Source organism: Ambystoma mexicanum, chromosome 4p (genome assembly GCF_040938575.1).
Source record: "Ambystoma mexicanum isolate Mex_15411 chromosome 4p, UKY_AmexF1_1, whole genome shotgun sequence".
In the NCBI taxonomy this organism is placed as follows: Eukaryota; Metazoa; Chordata; class Amphibia; order Caudata; family Ambystomatidae; genus Ambystoma; species Ambystoma mexicanum.
Window position 1 is genome coordinate 851227676 of NC_090927.1, and position 17294 is coordinate 851244969.

Here is a 17294-nt window from a genome sequence, read left to right on the forward strand (position 1 = left end):
AAACATGGTTACAGAGTAATCATTTCAAGATATTTTAAAAACAATTGAACTGCGATTGTTAGTGAAATTGATGAGCTGACAAAAATGTGCTGCCAAAACATTTAATTATCAATAAGTATTATATTATGGACAAATTTCCCAAGAAACAGTTGACAACATTCTGCGAGCATGTGACCATAACTAAGAATATGTTTTAAAGACTCTAAAACAGACGGTTGCTTACAAAAGCGACACCAAGAATAGCGAGGACTTATCTGATTTTTGATGCATAGGATTTCTCAAGTTAATATCAAGTTGCACCTAAATAACATGAATTGCTGTCTCCAATTCTTATTGAGAAATTTCTTAATGCTGTAGTAAAAGTCCCCATTTTGTATGCTCTTGGGCAAGGTCCTGATGTAATTGGCACTGAGATAGTATCTTGCGAATGTTAATCAAAAAGTCACCTCTTAATTGCATTGGTGACAGCACTAGATTTTCCCTGGATACATTCCAGGCTTTTTCAATATTGCATCACACTTCACACACCACTTATTAAGATATTCAGTCCTGTTGTTCAAATCCATGGCCTGTAATTCAACAAATAAGAAATCACATTGAGGAGGTAACATTATTTTAATAGGAGGAGATGATTCCATATCCATCTAGCTTTTAGAGACAATAAACCCAATTTATATTGTATAATATTAGCAAGCTGTAGAACTTCACGCCACAAGATCACTTCGATATGGTCCATTTCATTCCAGTCAACCCAAAATATAGTTTCTATGCCATGGATCATCTTTGGTATTACCTTAGCATTAAAGTATTTGATGGTGGGTTTAATAGAGAATCTTCCATACTTGACCTGCAATTTTCTCATTTTAGGCTCTATTGTTTAAGTTGTGGCCTGTAAGTATGCAGTCAAGGCCATTGTGTTAGGGCAGCTAATGGCCGGCATGCCAAGGTAAATGAAGTGATCTGTAACTTCAAGGGGGATTTTATACAGGGTCCAACAGAAGCCAACGTTTTTTCCTCATGTATGACAACCTCATGACCTTAGTTTTGATTGGATTTATTTTTAGATCATAGAACAAAGCATAGACGTTCAAACCCTCAAGTAGACTTTGTAGGCCAATTTGGATATGCTCCATTAGTAAAACGTCATCAGCATACGCTACACAATTCAAATGCTGATTGCCTAGGAGCAGGGATGCTAAAGAACAGACCCCCAGATGATCACCTATATCCGACACATGGATGTTGAATAGACATGGGACTAATATTCCCCCTGTCTAAGGCCTCTGAGAGAATAGATATTTGGCGATAAATTACTTTTAAGGCCCAATCTCACTAATGCTAGTGTTCGAGTGCAGGTACCCAGGCATGCTTAGTAGGCCAATAGAAAAATCCCAGTTCAAAAGCTTATCCCATAGTCGACCCCTGTTCACGAAATCAAAAGGCGGAGTTAAAGTCAACAAAACTCTGAAAGATGGAAGGGGAGTTTTTCTTGTTGGCCTTATTCTGAAGGAGATTCAAAATTATTGACCCATTTAATCACATCTCAAAGTTATTACCATGTGCATGGGTTTTATTGACTGTAATACAATGGTTCAACTACCAAAAAGGCAACCGCTTGTCCAGATTGGTAGAAATGAATACCATCACTACCCCATCCAGTGCTGAGTAACGCAAGGATCATATTCTAATCCATCAATTATACCTGAACATGGCCTCTGTCAACAACATCCACCTTCTCAAACCATGCCATTCCATCATTCAAGCAACTACCTCACACTGAACCCTCAAACAAAATTAATTATCCTAGGTCACCCCACTAGGCAGGCACGAGACCACACAGGGCTGGCATAAATGCATTTAGATAGACCCTCTTACAACCCGCCATCACACTCAAAGTCTCTGAGCTTCACCATCAATGGCAACCTCACTTTCCAAACTTGTATCACACAAAAGAAGACTAACTGCACAGTACCAACTCTGACTTCTTCTCAAACATCAAATACGTCCTACCCACTGACTTTAAAACAACCAACTAAGCCAGGTTGTCTCCTAGTGAGATGGTGGCAATGCCCTCTTGGCAGGCATCCCAGTAGTCACTCTGCCCCCTGAAATTCTTCCACCACACAAATGCACAGCACATCATTAACTCAAAGTATTTGGACCACCGCCTCACAATCTACACATTACCCCAAGCAAAGGTGCCACAAAATGCAAAACCAAAAATTGCAGGAAACAAAATAACAGGAATATGGCTCTTCTGCTGCACCCACCTCTAGTGTCCAACCTCAATCAAGCAATCTCACCCACCCTACAATTCAGTAAAGAAATGAAAGCACTCATTAAAAAAAATAAAAAAAATAAGGGAAAACCTCACCCAACCCTCAACACCCCATCACTCACCCCTGACGTATGTGACCTCTACCTGTCCTGCTTGTACTGTCCTCTGTTGCTTGCAAGATCTACACATTATAAATCCCTACATATACAACACATATTGTATTGTAACCTGACAGCTTACGATCACTGCAGCACAATTCTTCACTCCCACAGGAGCATCAATGCCCATGATACGGGTAGTATAGCTCAGTGGCAATGCACTCTTATTAGAACGACGCAGAGCAACACAGGTTCGAATCCCGGGCCCGCACCTCTGCGGTGTTAAGCGCGTTATAAAAAGACAATTACAATGCGACACTGCTCAGTATAACTAGCCTGAATTCCAACACTGAACTTCTGCTCATCGCACCATTGTCACTACGGCGTATTACGGTAACACCAGTGCTTATTCTAAAAGCTGCACAACTGTTCACTGCCAATTCAGCTCCAATGTGCACTACCACTGTTCAATGTCATTTCTACATTTCTTTCTATCACTGCAGCACTACTGCTGGCTATAATTGTAGTATCGCTCATTTTTGTCACAGCAACACCACTAATTTATGCCAGTAGAACACTCCTCGTTGGCACCAATATCTCACCACTGAATCACCACAGACCACTGGCACCGCAACTTTACTGCTCACTAGTCCTGCAACACCAATGGTTATTGTCACTGGTGGCTGCCGCTGTGGCACCATTATCGTCTGCCACTGTAACACTGCTGCTTACTTTTGCTGTTGCGCCAAAACTTAATGAGGATAACAAGTTGAGGCCAACCTATCCCACTTCCACTTGGGCACAGTGTGTTCACAAGGGTGTGAACAATTCACACAAACAAATGTACCCAGTAGGGGGGGGGGGGAGTCATTTCTCACAGCTGCATGCTATTCTGTCTCACCTAAAATATTGACATTTTACTACAGTATTTAAAAAAATACTGTAGCAAATCTAAATGAAAAACAGCACAATAACTTTGTTTGAAAGGCATTGTTTAGAGTCGAATCAAAATACAACACACCTGAGGTATCAATTGCGAAAGGCAACGTTACAATAAGTTGGCAACTTAAAGTGGGGGGACCCAAACTCAGCCAGTGGTGATTGAAGACGACTATTAGGAGGTGCCACAAGGCGGTGCAGTCAGGTCCAGCATTTCACTTGCTGGCATCCCAGGGGTTCCCTTCACCCTCATTTGAGCGGCTTGAGGGGCCCAGCGTTTGTTTGGACCAATGTAAAGGGAATTCTGAGGGCATATATATAGTTCCAGGGTATGGTAACGTTGCGTTTGTTACTTTGTTCTCCCGAGCGCGAACACTGCCGCCGCGCCATGCGTTTGTTTTGTCGCTGCTATTACGCTTAAAGTGGCGTACGGCCGTGTAAGGGATCAAGTGGCACAGCTAGTTGAGCGCTGGCACGAGCATTTATACAGAGCCTGCTAACGCAGGTTCGAATCCCGGTAGGGTTGAATTAGGCCTTTCATCCCCGAAATCGATAATTGTGCACTGGTGAGGGGGGGGCGTGGGTTCGGATTTCACAGCAGCCAATGTTTTGAATTATGGCTGGGGTTTAGCAAGCGCCCGATCTCACACGCCTCTACATATACACCACCACCCCCAGGTCTGCATGGCCAGCAGTGGCTGTAGTAGCGAGGGCTGGGCCTTGGATTGCTGGAGACCCGAGTGCTAATGCAATGTCCGGAACGTAATGGGCATGTTCTTTATCATTGATTCATAGTTTCTCGGTTATAGTGGCCCACCGCACGTGGTGGATGTTTTTCTTCACGTGCCTTCGGTGTATTTACCACGATATTTGGATTGCATTACCTGGTGTATGATTGTTTAAATGTATAAAGGCGGACCAAAGGGAGCATGGCCGCCGCGCCATGGTAATGAATTTATGTTCCTGTGATGTTACTTATTTTTAGTTTCTCGGTTTATAGTGGCCCGCCGCGCATGGTGGATGTTTTTCCACACGTGCCTCTGTGTATTTACCACGATATTTGGATTGCATTAGCGGGGCACAACCCCCGGTGGCTTAAGGAGTAAAGGCTTGTGCATGAACGAAAACTGCCAATTATGTTTTTGTCATGCGCCCTGGCATATTTACAATTGAGCGCTGTTTTTGAGGGTCGTGGCAACTCCTTGAGGGGATTTTAATTGTAGGATTATTTACGCGCCATGGTAATGAATTTAGGTTTCTGAAATGCAGGGAAAACGTGGACATGGCCGCCACGCCATTATACTGAATGTATGTTTCGGCGATGTTGTTACTTATTTACAGTTTGATCGGTTCACGCGTGGTGAATGTTTTTCTACACATGCCCTCGGTGTATTTACCATGATATTTGGGTTGCATTAGCTGGGCGAAACCTCCTGTGGTTTGACTATCATGTGTTGCCGCGTGCTTTTGCTTAATGTGAGAACGGTGTACAATGCGGGTTGTGGTAGCCGATTTATCATGGTCGAGGCTACAGCGTTCTGTTTTCTTTGTTGGCTACGGTTGCGATATGCGTTAAGGCATTAAAATATAAGGTGGGTCGCAGTGCTTTCGGCCCAGTCAACTGATGAGCTGTGATGGTTGTCCATGAGGCGCAAGTAGCGTTTCTTGGCCGCCGCGCCAATGGTACTGCTACTTGCAGGGAAGGCTTACACATTTGATGGGGCCGCGTCAGTCTAAACTGTGGTTGCAAGTTTCGGAATCACAAGTCTTGCGAGTTTACCTTTCTCCTTGCAAGAAACTATTGACTTTGGGAAAAGTTTGACTTTAGGGCAATGTTCATTGGAAGTGGCTGAAAGGTGGTTTTTTCGTGGTGCCGCATTGAGAATTAGATCCCGCCTTAGTGTAAGGAATGCAATTTGTCAGGTGGGAAGACATCTTCAGAGTTACCGTGTTGTCTGCCTAATTTTGCTGGTAATGCAACATCAGTCCATGGGCGCATATTATGATGTTACTTCAGTGAAAGAGTTATCCATTTTGCTAAGCAGGACGCTATGTCTGTCTTGTTTGCGACCACAGGGAGAGGCTGCTATTACGTGCAGTGGGTATTTCAAGTTGCTGCATTTGGTATTCGCTGGCCACCGCGCCAATTGTATTGTCAGTTAAACTGTGACCTGGCACGGATGGCCTTCGGAGACGAGGGCGCCATGTGGGGCAAACGGCTGCCGCATAATGACAAGCCTTGTAGGTATCATTCTTCCGGAATTCCATGTCACTTCCTTGTCACTTCCTTGTACTGTTTCGCAATGGGGCACCACATGTTTTGTGATGTGTGGCTTGATGCAGACAATGTTTATGCAATCTTTCCCTCCCAGTTCGTGAGTAATTTTGCCCTGGTGTTTCCCTGTCTTCCTTGTAAGGCCGCATTAGTCAGTGTGGCCCTAAAGGGTAGTACAATAAGTTGGCAACTTAAAGTGGGGGGACCCAAACTCAGCCAGTGGTGATTGAAGCCAACTATTAGGAGGGGCCACAAGGCGGTGCAGTCAGGTCCAGCATTTCACTTGCTGGCATCCCAGGGGTTCCCTTCACCCTCATTTGAGCGGCTTGAGGGGCCCAGCGTTTGTTTGGACCAATGTAAAGGGAATTCTGAGGGCATATATATAGTTCCAGGGTATGGTAACGTTGCCTTTCGCAATTGATACCTCAGGTGTGTCATGCCTCCACACAGGCAGTAGCTTGCTGTTGCCACATAGGAGCCGAATTAGTGTATTTTTAGTGGGAGGAAGCGTGTTACTTGGGGCTGGGCAGGTTTTTGTCTTAGAACTGCTCCGGGGCTACCAAGATATAGTGCAGCAAGGGGGAAGGCTGGTGCCATGCTCTTAGCCTTTGCCTGGTTTGCATGGAGAATACTTCCAGGGTCACCCGAGCACACAGAGGAGGATGGGCATTATTTATCAACAGCCAGCAATGGCCCAAGTGGTAAGTGCCAAGTGGCACAGTGAGTAGAGCGCTCTGCATACCAGGTTCGAACCCCAGCAAGGCCAAACTCAGCCTTTCATCCTTCCGAGGTGGATAAATGTGCACCACACACCGTGGGTAAAAGAAGGGCAGAACAAAAAACATAAGGGTCTTAGAGATGTTCCCCATTGTTGTCGCATTGTTGTTATGGCCTACGGTTCTGGCCAACAAGAGGGTACGTTTGTGGACTGACAATAATGCGGTAGTACAAGCCATTAACCTAGTCTGCATCCTGCCCAGTAATTTTTGAGCTCGCTCAGAAAATTAGTGGAATTATGTCTGTATCACAACATTGAATTTAGAGCTCGACATGTGCCGGGCACTGCAAATATTACTGCTGATGCTCTCTCGCTTTCTGTGGTCCAAGTTCCGGAAGGCCCACCCGGAGGGCAACTGGAGGGAGCGCGGTTCAAAAAGGAGTGGTGGCAGCTGGTGGTTGGACAGGGCGCTCGCCGAATAGAGTGAGCGCTCACTCACGCCTGGAATAAGATGTAGATACCAGCAAGGTTATGCTAAGTTCAAGAGCGTGATCTCTTATCTGCAGTGCGGAAAACAGACTTCTGAGGAACAGGTACGCACTTTTTGTGGTTTGGGCACACACATAAGGCATGTCAAAGAATTGGGCAGCATCGCATTTGGCTGCGGTTGCCTCCCACTCCAAAATTGGAGGAAAAGAAAAATGATGATCGCAAAAAAGGGTTTTTTGGTGCGCTCTGCATTTGAAAGGCTGGGCCCGTTCGGAGCCAAGGGCTAATGATGTGCGAAAACCAATTGACTTTGGGTTATTGGTAAAATTGTTGGCCACGTTACCTAGCATATGCTTCAGTGAATACGAAATGGCGCTATTCAAGTTGGCATTCGCATGGGCCTTTTTTTGGGGCATTTAGGATTAGTGAGCTAGTTTCTGCATCCAAGAAGGACATATCTGGGTGGGCCATTGCTTTGGGGGATGTATCTCTGTTCCACAAAACTCAGGTGAAGGGGTCAGTATATTGTTAAGGAAAAACAAAGCGGACCAACAAGGAAAAGGTTATAACATAGCTTACATGGGGCCCCCCCCCTTGCGGAAGGTTGCCCGGTACACCTTTTTAAGATCTTTATACAGTTGAGAGCTACGAGTGCTGGCCCCCTGCTAACTCAAGCCGACACTTCCCCCGTTTCTGTATTTCAATTCCGCAAAGTGCTGACTATGGCTTTGAGGGCTTCAGGCATCCAGGGTGAAGGATGGTCCACGCATAGTTTTAGGATAAGGCAGCTACCACAGCCTTTCAGCAGGGCATGTCTCCCCGGGCGATCATGAAAGTGGGGAGGTGGGAGTCGGGCAGTTATCGACTGTATGTCCGCCCCCAGCACAGTGCATTCTCATAAGAATACTAGATACCGAGAGCACTCAAGGGCCGGGGCTGGGTAGTTGGGCGGTTGGATCCTGGGGGAGCAAAAAACTTATGGTGAGGTATGTTTTTCCCCACAGATGATGCAGCGTGGTTGATCGGCCACTCATTTGTGACACGTGCGGAAAAAAGGGCTAGGCAATGGATGATCGGCCACAAACTGGGATTCAAGGGTACCGAGTGTGTGTGTCTGTGCACTCCGGAATGAGGTGGCATTCCTTGCTGCCTGCCATTCACTGGCGACTCCAGTGGAGACGGGCACCAAGGCGGTTATTGATTCATTTGAGGGGCAACGATCTGGCCAAGTTAGGTCGCGGACGCTTGCTCGCCCAAATACAGGTGACTTTGCGCATAGTGGCGCACAAGTTACCAGGCACTGAAATATTCTGGTCAGAAATGGTGCAAGGGCAGGTTTTTGGAGCGACGCCATTTCTGTGGCCGGCATGGAAAAATCCAGGAAGCGCCTCAACCTATCTGACAAAAGCAACAATGTTTTCCTGACGGCTACACTTGGTGAGCTAAGGAGGGCTGGTTGCAAATAAACCAATGGTGAGTATGGTAACAATGTGGATGCTAAGTGAAAGTTTTTAAAGGGAAGTAAGGTCTGAAGGTTTGGGGGCATTGATGGCAGCGGGAGCCACCATCAAAGCGTGGCGGAGTATCGGGGCGGTCCTAGCCAATGAGGAACGTCACGCTGCAGCGGCTCGGGATTGGCCGGGCTCGAGCCGATCCCTCGACGGGCACTGACTCCCTTCCTTAGGGCTCTGGGCCAACAATCTTCCTGGTCAGTGCCCCCGAGTGTCCCGCTGGTTGTACCAGTGTAGCTGGGTATTAACCAGCAGTTTTGTCAGTTTGGCCAGTGACTAAAGAGGTGACATGGTTCACCCGTATCTGACTGTTTGGCCAGTCGCTAAAGAGGTGACATGGTTCACCCGTATCTGACTATTTGGCCAGTGGCTAAAGAGGTGACCTGGTTCACCCGTATCTGACTGTTTTTGTGATGTGGCTGGGACCGTCCCAAGTTGTCTTGCTCCTAATAAACTGTGACCTTGAGTTTTCCAAAGAACTTTAAAAAAGTTGTCTGTGTATTCATTTCAGTGTGTTATTGTACTGACCAAAGGAGGTGGGGGTGTCCAATGGGGATCTCCCCGCTAAGAGGCTGACCGGCCCCCGCAGGGGGCGCTAGAGGGACGGCCTACATAGCGGGCTGTCCCCTCTGGCCACCCCCTTCCGGTTGCTGGTCATGCCTCTCCTCTTCCCCTCCCCCCCCTCAGCGAGGCGGAAGAGGCGTCCCCGGGGACCTGGCTTCCGGTCTGGTCTCCCTGGGGACATTTATAAGGGCGGGAGCTGCGGGCCATCAGTCTCATTGCCCAGCAGCTCCCGCCTTTTGTGAATCCCCACCCACACACGCCTGATAAGTAAAGTAATGGGGCGAACAAGTTGAAGGTCGGTAAGATTCTGAGTTGGAGTTAATACGTGCAGACCGGTAGTAAGAGTAGGATCAAGGTGAGGCTTTCGCATCATGAATATAAGTACTAAGGTGCACATAGTAGAAGTATTGATAAAATAAGTTTAGTGTGTTGTATGATCTGTTCCTAATTTCTCTTCTCTTGTTACAGGCGGAGTATCGGGGCGGTCCTAGCCAATGAGGAACTTCACGCTGCAGCTGCAGCGGCTCGGGATTGGCCGGGCTCGAGCCGATCCCTCGACGGGCACTGACTCCCTTCCTTAGGGCTCTGGGCCAACAATCTTCCTGGTCAGTGCCCCTGAGTGTCCCGCTGGTTGTACCAGTGTAGCTGGGTATTAACCAGCAGTTTTGTCAGTTTGGCCAGTGGCTAAAGATGTGACATGGTTCACCCGTATCTGACTGTTTGGCCAGTGGCTAAAGAGGTGACCTGGTTCACCCGTATCTGACTGTTTTTGTGATGTGGCTGGGACCGTCCCAAGTTGTCTTGCTCCTAATAAACTGTGACCTTGCGTTTTCCAAAGAACTTTAAAAAAGTTGTCTGTGTATTCATTTCAGTGTGTTATTGTACTGACCAAAGGAGGTGGGGGTGTCCAATGGGGATCTCCCCGCTATGGATGTCTGCTTCCTTCGCTCAAGTCTCACGCTCTGTATTAACCAAGCATTGCAGCTTTCTTGGTGTCCGCCGGCTCACACGCAGCAAAATTTCGCCGCTCCAAACACGGTTCAAACCAACCTCACCTAACTGGATAAAGCTCCCGGTCTTGGGGTCCACGAATCAAAAGCTCGTAAGGCCACAAAAAGCGGGCAGCTATGCAGCTCGGTTCGGAGTTTCAAAGCCCGGGGGGACACAACTCACCGGAGCAGGGTAAAGCTCACAGTCACGGATCCCTGAGCAGGACAATGCTGGAAACGAAAAGAAAGTCTTCTGTGTACGCAGAATAACTGTGGTGCTTCGTCCAGAGTACTCAAGGAACTGCTCTCTCCCTCACTGGCGCCTGCCTTCATCCACCTTGTTTGGCCCTAGGCCATGCATTTGTTTGTGGGAGGCTTTCGTTATCCCCCTACAACCCCCCGGCTGGCACCGACAATCGTTAGCACTTTGGTGTGTCCCTTTGTTCTGCTCTTTCCTGTGCTGCGGGCGAGGCACTTGCTAGTGCCTTAACAGCCCTGCCTGCATATGTCCTATGCTAAGCGGTGGTTGGGAAGCACAGTGCTTGTCAGCCTACTGTTATGCATGCTGCTTGAGGATGCATGTGTTCTGTCCCACTGTCCCCTTGCCCCTCGGATTGCTCTCTCCTGAGTTTTAGCTGCGGGGGTGCCCCCAGCAATGGCCATACAACCACTGCCGTAACAGGGGCCCCCGCAGCCCCTGCGGTGCGGGAGTGGGGGCGCCAGCACATGTCCTAAGAGGGGCCCCCACTCGTAGAAAAAAAATATATATATATATTTTTTTTCTTTTTGAATTCCCTCTGCATTTATAAAGAAATAATTTCTGTAACAGAAATAATTTCTTTATGAAGTCAAAGTGTCTTCAAAAAGAAACGATGGGCCTCATTACGGGTTTGGCGGCAACCGTGCCATTGCTACCAGCAGGTTGCCGCCAGACCCGTAATGATTTACCGGCGCCCGACTTCCCGGTAACACCGGGGGATTACAAACACGGCGGTCTGGGAAGTCAGGCACCGGCAAATGGTAAGTCCCCATTTCCATAAAGTCCTATCGTACTCTATGGGAATGGGGACCATAGAAGCACCGGCACCGTTGATAACGGTGCCGGTGCTTCCGTGAACACTATGCGGGTGGGTGCCGTTCTGCCCGGCAGGTCGGACCTGCTGGGCAGGACGGCAACCACCCGCAGAGCTGTAATATGCCGGCCCGGAAACAACAGTGCCGGTGAGCTTACCAGCACCGTTGTTTAGAGTCTGGCATAGTTGTAATGAGGCCCAATTTCTTTTTTAAGTGTTAGGGCTCCCCTCAACCCCATGATTTGTGCGTGTGTGAGTGTACGTTGAAAGGGCTCACACGTAATTTTATGGGTGGCTGCCTGGGTGTGCCTGTATGGTGAAAGGGTGCACACTTAAATGTATGTATGGCTGGGGGTGTGTGTATATGGTGAATGGTGTGCGTGCTTGCATTCAGGGGTGCAACAAAAACTACATTTCGGGGGCTAACCCTTCAAATGTTGGGAGGGGTTCCAACTTTATGGGCGGTGGGGGAGGGGCAAACTTATTTGTTTGGGTCATTAATTTCTTTATGCATTTATATGACACTATTCTAGTGCAGCTTCAACGTTACAAGCAGTTAACTCTCTCCTTTAAGGTTTAAAGCACCCACTTATGGACTGCTGTGAGAATGAGTGGTCTCCTGTTCCCTCTCTACCCTTCCAATCACTCCCCTGGCATGCAAGTATTAAACCCACATCACGATTTCAATTGCCTAAAAAATTTGGCATTTGAATGCAGGTACTAACAGTGAATTGCTTTATGTTAGTAATTGGTGTTAACATCTGGGTCCTTTTCTGTCTGGCAACTGCTCTGAAGGTCAGCCAGGTCTGGGGTCTGGTCAACATAGCCCAACAATTCAGGGGGCGGGGGGGGAGTGCTGAATCCCAGTCAACTCAATGGTGTTGCACCAATACTTGTGTTTAATGCCTGGATTACTTATTGGTAATCTTCATTACTCCCAGCCCTATTCTTCCTCGTCCCAGTGTGTATGAGACAGTACTTGTGTATAAGGCACTCTGCCTCATACACAAGTACTGGGATGAGGTAGAGGTACATGGAAGTAATGCTTGATTTAGCTACCTGTAATCTTCATTACTCCTAGTCCCACTCTTCCTCATCCCAGTACTTAAGGCAAGGAGCCTCAACTGTAAGCTCTGGGGCAAGGAAGAGGGACGTGGAGGTAATTCTGGGCCAAGGAGCTGATTTTGGAGGTGGGAGTGGGAGGGAGAGGGGATGTGTGGGGGGGGCAGGATTATATGACAAATTATAATGGCTGTCCATGTCCAGGCTAAGCAGGCATGATATGTGGTATTAGTGGCTAGAGAGGCATTTTGGTGCAGCCAGTCTAGTCATTCCTCAGTTTGGTATGACTTTTTTTAATGGGGCATTTATGATAAAGCAGTCCTGCTAAGTGAATTACCTGGCTAGACTGCCATTTGGGTGCTGCCAGTCAGCCGTTTCTTACTGCAGCATTGTATATTTTTCTGGGCATCTGTGATCAAATGATATGATATAAGTCATTTATAACACACCTGCACACAAGTGTTTCTAGGCGCAACCAGACAAGGGATGGAAGATAGAGGGAGGACAAGACAAACGATCTTACTAGGCCTTGTGTCATTCAGATCGTGCAAGTGCAATAACGAGAAGCGCAAGGGGAAAGGGACGGGGGAAGTGCAAGGGAGAAGGGAGGGGGAATAACAGGGCAGCAATGCTCTGAGTAATGCTGTCAGGGCAGCACAGCTCTGGGTAGTGCAAGGAGAACAAGGGACTGTAGGGTTACAGTTACAGCCCCTAAGTGCATGGTAGGACCAGAGGCAGTGCAAGGGTGACTGATCAAGAAAGAGTCTCGACTCAGATGGACTCTGAGGGTAGCCAAGCAACCAGTCGGTACAGCAGACAGGTAGGTCAGGTAGGCCAGCAGGGGAGGGAGAGAGAAAGCAAAGGAGAAGAGGAAAGTTTTGAGCTGCTTCCAGAACTTCAGGTGGTCTGCTAAAGCTTGAGAGGGGCAGGGAGGTTATTACAGAGGGAGGCACCTGTAGAGGAGAGAGATCTACTCCCCACTCTCTTCCTGGAGAAGCATCTAACCCTTAGAGAGTTGTAGGTAGCTGAGCGAAGGGCTTGAGAAGGAAGATATTTTGCAAGAGAGCGTTGGATGTAGTGCGGGCCCCGGGCCCAGAAAGCCTTGTGGACAATGCAAAGAGTCTTGAACTTGATACTTGCAGCAACTTGGAGCCAGTGGAGAGATTTCAGGGCTGGAGAGATACGATCCCTGTGCTTGAGGCCAAGGATACGTCTTGTGGTCCTTTTCTGGATTAGTTGCAAGGGCTGGATAGTAGAGGAAGGCAGATTGAGAAAGAGGCTGTTGCAGTAGTCCAGCCTAGAGAGAACCAGGGCTCTGCAGACAGTGAGCTTCTGGGGGAAAGTGAGAAAGGGAAGAGTCCCTTTGAGGAGGAGCAGCTGGTAGTGGGACTTATTGGCAACGTCTGAGATGTGAGGAGAGAAAGAGAGTGGAGTCAAAGATGACACTAATGTTGTTTGCCTCACAGGAAGGCGAAGGAAGAGGGCCCAAGGCGGGCGGCCAGAGTGAGAGAGGGAAAGCAGAGGCAGGAGTCCAAATGAGAAGGATCTCCATCTTAATGACATTAAGGCAGAGATAGTTGGAGGCACACCAATCCTGAATCGCGGATAGACAGTCGGGAATGAGCGAGAGATGAGAGGAGTCTGAGGGGAGCCTGAAGGAAAGCGGAGTGTCATCCGCATAACACTGAAAGTTAGAGGTGAATGTAGAGATCAGGTGGGTCAAAGGGGCCACATAGAGGTTGAAAAACCAGAGTGAGAGGATGGAGCGGGGAGAAAGGGACCAAGTTGGACCTGGGAGGGGCAGTCCAAGAGGAAGGAGGTCAGCCACTCAAGGGCCTGATCCGTGATGCCCAGGTTCTCATGGAGTCGATTCATCAGGATTGATCAGGATGGCATGGTTGACCGTGTCGAAAGCACAGGAAAGATCAAGGAGGATGAGGACAGAAGGAATGCTGGAATAAAGGTTAGAGAGCAGAACTTCACAGGTGTTCAGGACAGCAGTTTCCGTGTCTCTGGCACTAAAGCCAGACTGATGGTCATGGGGACAACCAACAGATTCCGTGTGGAGAGTAAGCTGGGAGAGGGCCAGCTTTTTCAACAGTTTGCCCAGGAAAGGGGTGATGGAGATTGGGCGATAGTTTGCCGAGCAGGCAGGATCGGCGGAAAGCTTCTTGAGGAGTGGGTGCATAAGGAAGTGCTTAACGGGAGAGGGGAAAGAGTGATTACAGAAATCGGTGAAGCCTGGAGCGAGGGTGTCAGTATGGTTCTTGATGGTTCTGGTGGAGCAGGAGAGCACCTGTTTGGATGACACTTTCATAGATCGGACTTGTCTAGAAACCTTGTCAGGTGTTGTCAGAGAGAAAGAGGAGAAAGGAGGAAGAGAGGTAGAGATGGCCAAAGGAGGGCCGAGAGAGGAAGAGGGAGAGGAAGAGGAGATGAGGGACAGGATGTCCTGAGTTTTAGCGTAGAAGTGAGATGACGGAGCCATACAGAGGGCCTGTGAGGGAACAGGAGATGTAAAGACCTCAACAGGATTGACCAGTTCTTTTCAGATTTTAAAGAGTTTGGCCGTGTTGTTAGAGGCCACAGAGACACAGGCTTGAATGTGTGTACTATTCTTGATGAGTGTTACTGCTTCGACTGCCATTTTGGTGCAACCAGTCTAGATATGTCTACATGTGGCCTGACAAGCTTTACTATATTGTTATTACATGTCGACACTGGTCTACCTTGTGCAGCCAGTTGGACATGTTTTCATTGTGGCATGGCATTTTTAATAGCAAAGCTTTAATGTTCCTGTGCTCTGTTGGTGACTTGCATCTATTGGATTGGTGTTACCCTACAAAACAATTGGAAACACTCTGGCTTTTTAGCCAATTTCTCAGACAGTGTGCTGTATGTTATATTAAAACACATATGTATATCTTTCTCCTCGTGCAGTGTGCAGCATATCCGTTCAGCAGCACGTTTGTGCGTATTGCGCAAGTGTGATAATCTAGGCTGGCCCAGAGTGTGGCGCGACCCTTGATTTGTTGCCGAGTTGGCGGGGGCCCCCTCAGCATGGCTCGCACGAGGGCCCCCACATCTTGTGTTATGCCACTGCATACAACTCAATTGCTAGAACCTTTAGAATACACCATAGCTGTGTAAACTGGCACAAAAGTCACATGTTACACTAGCGGAAACATTTTCGGAGACTCAAGTGAGGTTCATAAGTTATTTCTCCATGGCACTTAAGCCATGTGCTTGCAAGTCTCAATTAATGAGTTCCAGCTGCTTATTATTTGCACACAACATGTTTAGACCTAAAAATATAGCTGTGAGATGCAACCTGTCCATAACAAACGCCAAGTTTGTCAGTCAGTAGCCAGACACGTGTCTACTGCACTGTAGCTAACTGGTGCCGCGGGCCATGCCCACTTTTATTTCAGCACTGGTGTTCGCAGTCACAGTAGTCCATCCCACAGTGCACCATTTCTCACACGCACCCGTCAATCCTGCACCACTGCAACAGCAGAACCACTACATACTGTGACTACAGCAACCCTGCATATCGTCACATCATAAAGCAATCTTCGCCACTGCGATGTCACTCTTCCATGGTACTCGCGCATGCCTGCTTATCGTCAGCGCAGCAAAAGTGTTCATTGTGTTTTGAACCACCACTACTACTCAGGGCCACTGCAGTACAACTACCACAGCATACTGCCGCTAGCACTACAGCACCACTATTAAATGTGCCAACACTGTTTACTAGTACTGTAGTACTAATGTTCAAGGCCACTGCATCACCATTGTCACTAGCATTGCAGCATCACTGTTCACTGTCACCACAGCAACATTGCTCCCATTGCAGTAGCTCTGCTCACTGGCACTGCCTACCGTTGTCGCTAGAGCCCCGTTGCTCTCTGCTGTCCATTATTACATCATTGTTAATGTATCGCCACTATATCACCTTTTGCCCCACTACCAACACAAGACTCTTTCGCTGCAGGAGTATTTCTCTCATAACTGCGTACTCTAGCACCACTGTTCACTATCACTGCTTACTGCCAATACCCCCTGCACTGTAGCACTACAGGCAGCGTTCTAATCTCTGCCAGGGCTCAGCGTGCGTGCCCGTTGAACGCTGCGCGTAGTCGGAGCAGCACAGTCTGCAACGCCGCTGAATGTCAATGCGGCGCTTCTCCCCTCAAGTCACTGCAGCGGCCGGAGCAGCAACGCCACAGATGGCAGGACCCGCGGCCCCAATCGCACTCACCTCACAGGCTGATCAGCAGCGGCAATGTGGGGGTGTTGGTGCGCTCGGGCAGCGAGCTCCGACGCTCGCGGGAGGGCGGACCTGTGTGTTGGCAATGATGCTGGGATGCCGGGTGGCAGGTGTCTGCCGGGCCGCAGACCTCCACTCCTCGGGGGCGCCAGCAGTCGGTGCCGCGCGTGTGCTCGCGCTTGTGGCTAGCATTGCCTGGGAGGAGGAACTGCCACTCCTCCCACTGCTCCTCCCTCAGCGGAGAGAGCTGTGGCCCGTCAGGGCACAAGCGCTGCCGCGTCCCAGGGGAGGGCCTACCTGTCAGGCCGTGTCACCCGTCCGTCACCTCCACCGACCGCCCCTTTTCACGCCTGGCGCGGAGAGAGCGCACCCGAGGCTGACGCACGCTCAGCCCCCGCCAGTGCCACACAGAACGGACAATTCTCATTTTTTGTTGTGTACTTCTTCCATTGCGTGCAGGCGAAATGTACAGTCGGACTCTTCAAATGTATGCCGTTGTTGACATGGTTCATGGCCCTCGGGTGGGTTGAATGCGCCCCTCTTTTGCACCTTGGCAAAGTGTAGAGACATCCTATAGAAATGTGAAATCAAGAGGGCGAGTTTCATGGGTTGCAATGGCACATATGGCAATAGGCAAAGCCCGAAGTGAGGGGCCCGGCCCACATGCTTGTGTGGGGGATCGTTTTTTGGGCGAAAGGGGCCCGTTTTTTGGCCGGAGTGGGCTAGTTTGAGGCAAATATGCCATGCACCTATTTTAAAAAAAAACTTGTGCCCCGAACCCGAAGACTTTTACCTTAGACCTCAGCCTAAGCATCTTGCCAACTCTGGAGTATCTTGGTTCGTGGCGAGACCTTCCTCTCACAGATCGAGTATGTCGACTTAGCAGCAAAGAAGTTGAAACAAGTCGGCATCTGCTAACTGCATGTCCCTTATTAAAGTGTAAATACTTGAGAAGTTACAGTACCTTTGTAAGGAGTTCTGAACTAGAGTTAGATCCATTTTGGGAAACGCTAATTGGAGGCAAACCC

At 48.6% G+C, this 17294-nt stretch overlaps 1 protein-coding gene across 1 annotated transcript in view; it reads right to left on the bottom strand.

Moving 5' to 3' along the window:
* Positions 1 to 16578, bottom strand: part of KLHL32 (kelch like family member 32) — a 2034348-nt gene extending 2017770 nt beyond the window's left edge. The window contains exon 1 of the mRNA XM_069606414.1: positions 16258 to 16578. The gene's annotated coding sequence lies outside the window, so the exon portion shown is untranslated. The remainder of the gene's footprint in view (positions 1 to 16257) is intronic.
* Positions 16579 to 17294: the final 716 nt, after the last annotated feature.